The sequence below is a fragment of the Pristiophorus japonicus genome, chromosome 4, assembly GCF_044704955.1.
Source record: "Pristiophorus japonicus isolate sPriJap1 chromosome 4, sPriJap1.hap1, whole genome shotgun sequence".
Classification (NCBI taxonomy): Eukaryota; Metazoa; Chordata; class Chondrichthyes; family Pristiophoridae; genus Pristiophorus; species Pristiophorus japonicus.
The window spans coordinates 76728089-76736568 of record NC_091980.1 but is presented as its reverse complement, the minus strand read 5'-3'; positions in this window follow the sequence as shown (position 1 = coordinate 76736568).

Genomic DNA, 8480 nt, shown 5'->3' with positions numbered 1-8480 from the left:
CATACATTGCAACAAATTGCATACACCCAGATGGAGATATAACACAACCATCACCTGCACACATGCATCTCACTTTCCTTCCCCCCCTCTCCTTCCTCTCCCCACCTCTACGCCTTCCCCTCCTCGCTCCACGGTGCCTGGCCGCGGAACTCCTGAGGTGCTGCCTCATTGTGGGGATGAAGGCAGATGCGGTGGTTGCACGGGTACAGGAGCGGGAGGTGTCGAGGGGGCAATATTCTCTGATGCAGAAGCAGAATCTTGGTCCTTGCCATTCGCAGTGGTGGTGCAAAACCTAGGGGTGGAGTGCCGCGCTCGGGGACCACTGGGAGGGCTGTGGCAGCAGTATTCCTGGCTCTCGCATCCAGGGACTCTGCCATGCGCGGAATGTACTCGGTCATGGTGGCCAGCTGTCGGGAAATGTCCCCCAATGCTTCGATGAGCTGGTCACCAATGTCAAAGTCCTCCTGGACAACTGTACCATCTCTCCATTGTCATGTCACGCTCATGGAACAGACCTGCTGCATCCACGAGGCCTCCGTGGAGTCGGCGCCATCCTGGGGACAAATGGGGTGCCCTGGGGAGGGGTGCTTGGGCCCGGTACCTCCAGAGTGGAGGCGGGAATGACCAGAGGACCACTAGATGGCCCTGGGGTAGAATAGCTTCTGGAGCATAGCGATGCAGGTTATTCGAAGTCCGCGCTCTCATCCGTCAAGAACAGACCCAGCGGATTGACGGGCGAGAATCGGAGCTCCTCAGCACTAGATGTAGTAGGATCATCCGCCGACTCCTGCCCTGCACCCGTACCTTCTGGCCTCTGTGGTTTTGCCTGGGGCCATGCTGCTGGCTGAGCTGCAAGCCACAAATGAGGTTATTAGAGGAGAAGGAGGTGCTACGGTGACAAGGTGAATCCAGCGCTACACACAGCATATACATGGCAAAAGCACCACCGCTCTCAAAATCATCGCAGACATCACATTTCATGACCATCAACACATTGTGCATTGCAATGATTTTCATTAGACCAGCATTATTTCTGACACTTTTAGAGATCATCTCTCATATATGATTGTTCGGATATGAGTGGGTATGGCATCTATTGACTTTACATCACGCAATGGTGTAAGCTTTACTCACGTGGCATCATTTCAGTGTTTGCAGATGTATCTGTGGCTGTCCGGGGGTGCTTCACCACGAGTGCGAGCACTCGCTGCTCCATCTCAGTGATGTCACTGGGGACTGATGGCCTCCCACCCGTTCGCCTCTGCACGGACCTCATCGTCGATAGCTTCTTTCTGTAAAAGGTGACAGGACGACATGGCATGAGATCATTACGTGATATCACTGCTAGGTACTGTCACAGAGACTGATACAACACATAACCGACAGATATAATCATGATTATTATCATTATTATCATTCTTTACCTAAAGCTATACACTGTGACCGCAGGCTTTGAGTAAAACATTTCCGGTAAAAGTGCAAGACCTCACATCTGCTAATAGTCACTCATGGCTGTTATAAATCAAATTATATAAATATATAAGTACATGTAAATCAATGCAATACATACTCTTGTGGAACCCACAAGGTCGTTCCATCGTTTGAGGCATTGGTTGCCGTCACGAACCTCGTTGGTCGCCGACGAGACCATCTCTGCTATTGCGGTCCATATCCTCTAGTAGGCCTTTGGGGTGAGCTTCCCACGTCTTCCCTGTGTCAAATCACCCCAGCATAACTCAACCACTTGCAGGAGGGAAGCATTTGCCTCATCCGAGAACCTCCTGGCTCTTTTGCAGTCTCCAATGTGCTCCTCTCCCACCTCACTGCTCTCTCCAGCGTCAGTCTTCACAGCGTGCTGTGATGCCTCCTCCTCTCTCTCCATTATAGGGCAAATTCGGTCAAATATGTGGCTGGTAACAGCTAATTTTTCTTTGCCTACTTGCTGTGAAGCTCTAAAGTCTCCCTTCTTCCTCTCAAAGCAGTCACACCACACCCAGCCATGCCTTCAGTCCCTCTGAGCTCCCTCTCTCTCTGTCTCCTCTTCTGCGCATGTCATGGTGACCCTTGACCTACAGAATCGCAGGAATCGAGCATTGCCATGCCGTTGCTAAGGACGGCCACACTTTACGGTAGGAGGTCAAAAAAATTTAATGCGACCGCCCATTTCATATCTCTCGCGGTAACGCCCATTTTCAAAAATGGAAACTAGGTGTTTTAAGAATGGGCGAGAAGCCAGTGATCTGAAAACCCTTTTTTAATGCCCACGCTGGAAGTAACGCCCATTTTTGGACATTAAGCACAGAAGTGGAGGTTCTAGCCCATGAACTTGGTGGAATTCATTTTGTGTTCTTAAGTTTAAACTGCAGCCTTTCTGTATAATCTGCACTTTCAACATTTATATATACACAGAATCAATTGCATCATTAATATACACTTTTATTCTTACACTCAGCCTGTAGGGGACCCACATTTACTTTTGCTAATCTTTTCCTTTTTACATACCTATAGAAGCTTTTACAATCTGTTTTTATGTCTCTCGCTTGTTTACTCTCATATTCTATTTTCCCTTTCTTTATCAATTTCTCAGTCCTCCTTTGCTGCATTCTAAAATCACCCCACTCCTCAGACTTACTGCTCTTTTTGGCAACATTATAAGCCTGTTCCTTTGAGCTAATACTATCTTTAACTTCTCTTGTTAGCCACAGATGGACCACTTTTCCTGTGGGGTGTTTGTGACTTAAAGGAATGTATATTTTTTGTAAATTATGTATTAATTCTTTAAGTGCTAGCCATTGTTTATCTACCATCATACTTTTTAATGTAATTCCCAATCTACCTTAGCCAACTCGCCCCCCATGCTACGTAGTTTCCTTTGTTTAGATTTAAGACCCTAGTTTCGGATTTAATTAAATCTAAAGTGGAACTTCTAAATTGGAAGAGGGCTAACTTCAATGGGATAGAAACATAGAAACATAGAAATTAGGTGCAGGAGTCGGCCATTCGGCCCTTTGAACCTACACCACCATTTAATAAGATCATGGCTGATCATTCACCTCAGTACCCTTTTCCTGTCTTCTCTCCATGCCCCTTGATCCCTTTAGCCATAAGGGCAATATCCAACTTCCTCATGAATATATCTAACGAACTGGCATCAACAATTTTCTGCGGAAGAGAATTCCACAGGTTAACAACTCTCTGAGTGAAGAAGTTTCACCTCATCTCAGTCCAAATGGCTTACCCCTTATCCTTAGAGTGTGACCGCTGGTTCTGGACTCCTCCAACTTCGGGAACATTCTTCCTGCATCTAACCTGTCCAGTCCCGTCAGAATTTTATATAATACCTAGCCAGGGTAAAATGAAACTAAGGATTGACAGGAAAAATTGTAACGGAACAATGGGTGATCTTTGAGGAGGAGATGTTTCAGGTACAGGCTCGGTACATTCCAACAAGAGGGAAAGGTAGGGGAACCAAAGCCAGGGCTCCTTGGATGATGAGGAAGATAGAGAATATGATGAAACAAAAAATGAGGATGTATGATACATGTCAGGTGAATTCTTCAAACAAGAATCAGGCCAAATACAATAAGTTGAGAGGGGAAGTGAAGAGGAAAGTAAGACTGGCAAAGAAAGAATCTGAAAATAGAATGGCGGTTAACATTAAATCGAAGCCAAAAATCTTCTACCGGCATGTAAATAGTAAGCGGATAGTAAGAGGCGGGGTGGGGCCTATTAGGGACAAAGAAGGTGATATATGCTTAGAGGCACAGGACAAAGCTAGAATACTTAATGAGTACTTTGTATCGGTGTTTACTCAGGAAGAGGATGTGAACAAAATATCAGTCGAAGTGGAGTTGGTAGAGGTAATGGATGGGGTAAAAATTGATAGGCAGGATGTACTGGAAAGGCTGGCTATGCTTAGAGTGAATAAGTCGCCTGGTCCGCATGACTTGTATCCCAGGTTGCTAAGAGAAGTTGGGGTGGAGATCGCGGAATGGCTTGCCATAATCTTCCAATCTTCCCGAGATGTGGAAGAGTTGCCAGGGGATTGGAAAATGGCAAATGTGACACCCTTGTTTCAGAAAGGATGTAAAGATATTCCTAGTAACTACAGGACGGTCAGTTTAACATCAGTGGTGGGTAAGGTTTTAGAAACAATAATCAGGGAAAAATTTAACATGCACTTAGAGAGGTTTAAGTTAATTAAGGAGAGCCAGCACAGATGTGTAAAAGGCAGATCATGTTTGACTAATCTAATTGAATTTTTTGATGAAGCAACAGAAAGGGTTGATGAACGGAATGCAATGGATGTTGTCTATATGGATTTTAGAAAGGCGTTTGACAAAGTGTCATATAAAAGGTTAGTTAACAAAATAGAGGCTCATGGAATAGGAGGATCAGTGTCAGCTTGGATAAAAAATTGGCTTAAAGACAGAAAATAGCGAGTCGTGGTGAATGGTTGTTTTTCAAATTGAAGGATGGTGGAAAGTGGTGTTCCCCAGGGATCAGTGCTAGGAACACTGCTTTTTTGATATATATAAATGACTTAGATATTGGAATACAGAGTAACATTTCTAATTTTACTGATGATACCAAACTTGGAGGTGTGGCAAACAGTGAGAATGGTACCAATCGACAGCAACAGGATATAGAGAGGCTGGAAGAATGAGCAGACAAGTGGCAGATGGAATTTAATACAGAGAAGTATTTTGGCAGATGGGATAGGAAGAGGCAACATAGACTTAATGGCACAGTTCTAAAGAGTGTGCAGGGACAGAGGGACCGGAGAGTTCATATGCATAGATCTTTTAAGGTAGAAGGACATATTGAGAGAGTAGTTAGCAAAGCATATGGAATCCTGGGCTTCATAAATAGAGGTATTGAGTACAAAAGTAGGGAAGTTATGCTGAAACTTTATAAAGCTCTGGTTAGGCCACAACTGGAGTATTACATCCAGTTCTAATCACCACACTTTAGGAAGGATGTGAAGGTCCTTGAGAGGGTTCAGAGGAGATTTCCCAGATGGTTCCAGGGATGAGGGATTTTAGCTACAGGTTAGGATGGAGAAGCGGGGGTTGTTCTCCTTGGAGCAAAGAAGATTGAGGGGAGATTTGCTCGAGGTGTACAAGAATATGACAGGTTTAGATAAGGTAGACAAAGAAAAGCTGTGTACATTTGCTGATCGTAGAAGGACTAGGGGACACAGATTTAAGGTTTGGGGCAAGAGGTACAGGGGGGATGTGAGGAAGAATTTTTTTCTGCAGCGAGTGGTAATGACCTGCAACACTGCCTACGAGAGTGGTGGAAGCAGAGACAATCAATTATCACGTGTAGCGAGTTGGTCTTACCGCAGGAGAAGGGTCCACAGCCAGCGAGGGAATGGAAGACCAGCAGGAAGAGTAGTGCAAGGAAGGTAGTGCAGGGGTCCCCTGTGGTCATCCCACTGCAAAACAGATACACTGCTTTGAGTGCTGTTGAGGGGGATGACTCATCAGGAGCGGGCAGCAGCAGCCAAGTTCATGGCACCGTGGCTGGCTCTGTTGCACAGGAGGGCAGGAAAAAGAGTGGGCGAGCGATAGTGATAGGGGATTCAATTGTAAGGGGAATAGATAGGCGTTTCTGCGGCCGCAACCGAGACTCCAGGATGGTATGTTGCCTCCCTGGTGCAAGGGTCAAGGATGTCTCGGAGCGGGTGCAGGACATTCTAAAAAGGGAGGGAGAACAGCCAGTTGTCGTGGTGCATGTTGGTACCAATGACATAGGTTAAAAAAAGGGATGAGTTCCTACGAAATGAATTTAAGGAGCTAGGAGCTAAATTAAAAAGTAGGAGCTCAAAAGTAGTAATCTCGGGATTGCTACCAGTGCCACGTGCTAGTCAGAGTAGGAATCGCAGGATAGCTCAGATGAATACGTGGCTTGAGCAATGGTGCAGCAGGGAGGGATTCAAATTCCTGGGGCATTGGAACCGGTTCTGGGGGAGGTAGGACCAGTACAATCCGGACGGTCTGCACCTGGGCAGAATCGGAACCAATGTCCTCGGGGGAGTGTTTGCTAGTGCTGTTGGGGAGGAGTTAAACTAATATGGCAGGGGGATGGGAACCAATGCAGGGAGATAGAGGGAAACAAAAAGGAGGCAAAAACAAAAGACAGAAAGGAGATGAGGAAAAGTGGAGGGCAGAGAAACCTAAGGCAAAGAACAAAAAGGGCCATTGTACAGCAAAATTCTAAAAGGACAGAGGGTGTTAAAAAAAACAAGCCTAAAGGCTTTGTGTCTTAATGCAAGGAGTATCCACAATAAGGTGGATGAATTAACTGTGCAAATAGATGTTAACAAATATGATGTGATTGGGATTACGGAGACGTGGCTCCAGGATGATCAGGGCTGGGAACTCAACATCCAGGGGTATTCAACATTCAGGAAGGATAGAATAAAAGGAAAAGGAGGTGGGGTAGCATTGCTGGTTAAGGAGGAGATTAAGGCAATAGTTAGGAAGGACATTAGCTTGGATGATGTGGAATCTATATGGGTAGAGCTGCAGAACACCAAAAGGCAAAAAACGTTAGTGGGAGTTGTGTACAGACCTCCAAACAGTAGTAGTGATGTTGGGGAGGGCATCAAACATGAAATTAGGGGTGCGTGCAATAAAGGTGCAGCAGTTATAATGGGTGACTTTAATATGCACATAGATTGGGCTAACCAAACTGGAAGCAATACGGTGGAGGAGGATTTCCCGGAGTGCATAAGGGATGGTTTTTTAGACCAATATGTCGAGGAACCAACTAGGGGGGAGGCCATCTTAGACTGGGTGTTATGTAATGAGAGAGGATTAATTAACAATCTCGTTGTGCGAGGCCCCTTGGGGAAGAGTGACCATAATATGGTGGAATTCTGCATTGGGATGGAGAATGAAACAGTTAATTCAGAGACCATGGTCCAGAACTTAAAGAAGGCTAACTTTGAAGGTATAAGGCGTGAATTGGCTGGGATGGATTGGCAAATGATACTTAAGGGGTTGACTGTGGATGGGCAATGGCAGACATTTAGAGACCGCATGGATGAACTACAACAATTGTACATTCCTGTCTGGCATAAAAATAAAAAAGGGAAGGTGGCTCAACCGTGGCTATCAAGGGAAATCAGGGATAGTATTAAAGCCAAGGAAGTGGCATACAAATTGGCCAGAAATAGCAGCGAACCTGGGGACTGGGAGAAATTTAGAACTCAGCAGAGGAGGACAAAGGGTTTGATTAGGGCAGGGAAAATGGAGTATGAGAAGAAGCTTGCAGGGAACATTAAGACGGATTGCAAAAGTTTCTATAGATATGTAAAGAGAAAAAGGTTAGTAAAGACAAACGTAGGTCCCCTGCAGTCAGAATCAGGGGAAGTCATAACGGGGAACAAAGAAATGGCGGACCAATTGAACAAGTACTTTGGTTTGGTATTCACGAAGGAGGACACGAACAACCTTCCGGTTATAAAAGGGGTCGGGGGGTCTAGTAAGGAGGAGGAACTGAGGGAAATCCTTATTAGCCGGGAAATTGTGTTGGGGAAATTGATGGGATTGAAGGCCGATAAATCCCCAGGGCCTGATGGACTGCATCCCAGAGTACTTAAGGAAGTGGCCTTGGAAATAGTGGATGCGTTGACAGTCATTTTCCAACATTCCATTGACTCTGGATCAGTTCCTATGGAGTGGAGGGTAGCCAATGTAACCCCACTTTTTAAAAAAGGAGGGAGAGAGAAAACAGGGAATTATAGACCGGTCAGCCTGACATCGGTAGTGGGTAAAATGATGGAATCAATTATTAAGGATGTCATAGCAGTGCATTTGGAAAGAGGTGACATGATAGGTCCAAGTCAGCATGGATTTGTGAAAGGGAAATCATGCTTGACAAATCTTCTGGAATTTTTTGAGGATGTTTCCAGTAGAGTGGATAAGGGAGAACCAGTTGATGTGGTATATTTGGACTTTCAGAAGGCATTCGACAAGGTCCCACACAAGAGATTGATGTGCAAAGTTAGAGCACATGGGATTGGGGGTAGTGTACTGACATGGATTGAGAACTGGTTGTCATACAGGAAGCAAAGAGTAGGAGTAAATGGGTACTTTTCAGAATGGCAGGCAGTGACTAGTGGGGTACCGCAAGGTTCTGTGCTGGGGCCCCAGCTGTTTACACTGTACATTAATGATTTAGATGAGGGGATTAAATGTAGTATCTCCAAATTTGCGGATGACACTAAGTTGGGTGGCAGTGTGAGCTACGAGGAGGATGCTGTGAGGCTACAGAGCGACTTGGATAGGTTAGGTGAGTGGGCAAATGCATGGCAGATGAAGTATAATGTGGATAAATGTGAGGTTATCCACTTTGGTGGTAAAAACAGAGAGACAGACTATTATCTGAATGGTGACAGATTAGGAAAAGGGGAGGTGCAAAGAGACCTGGGTGTCATGGTACATCAGTCATTGAAGGCTGGCATGCAG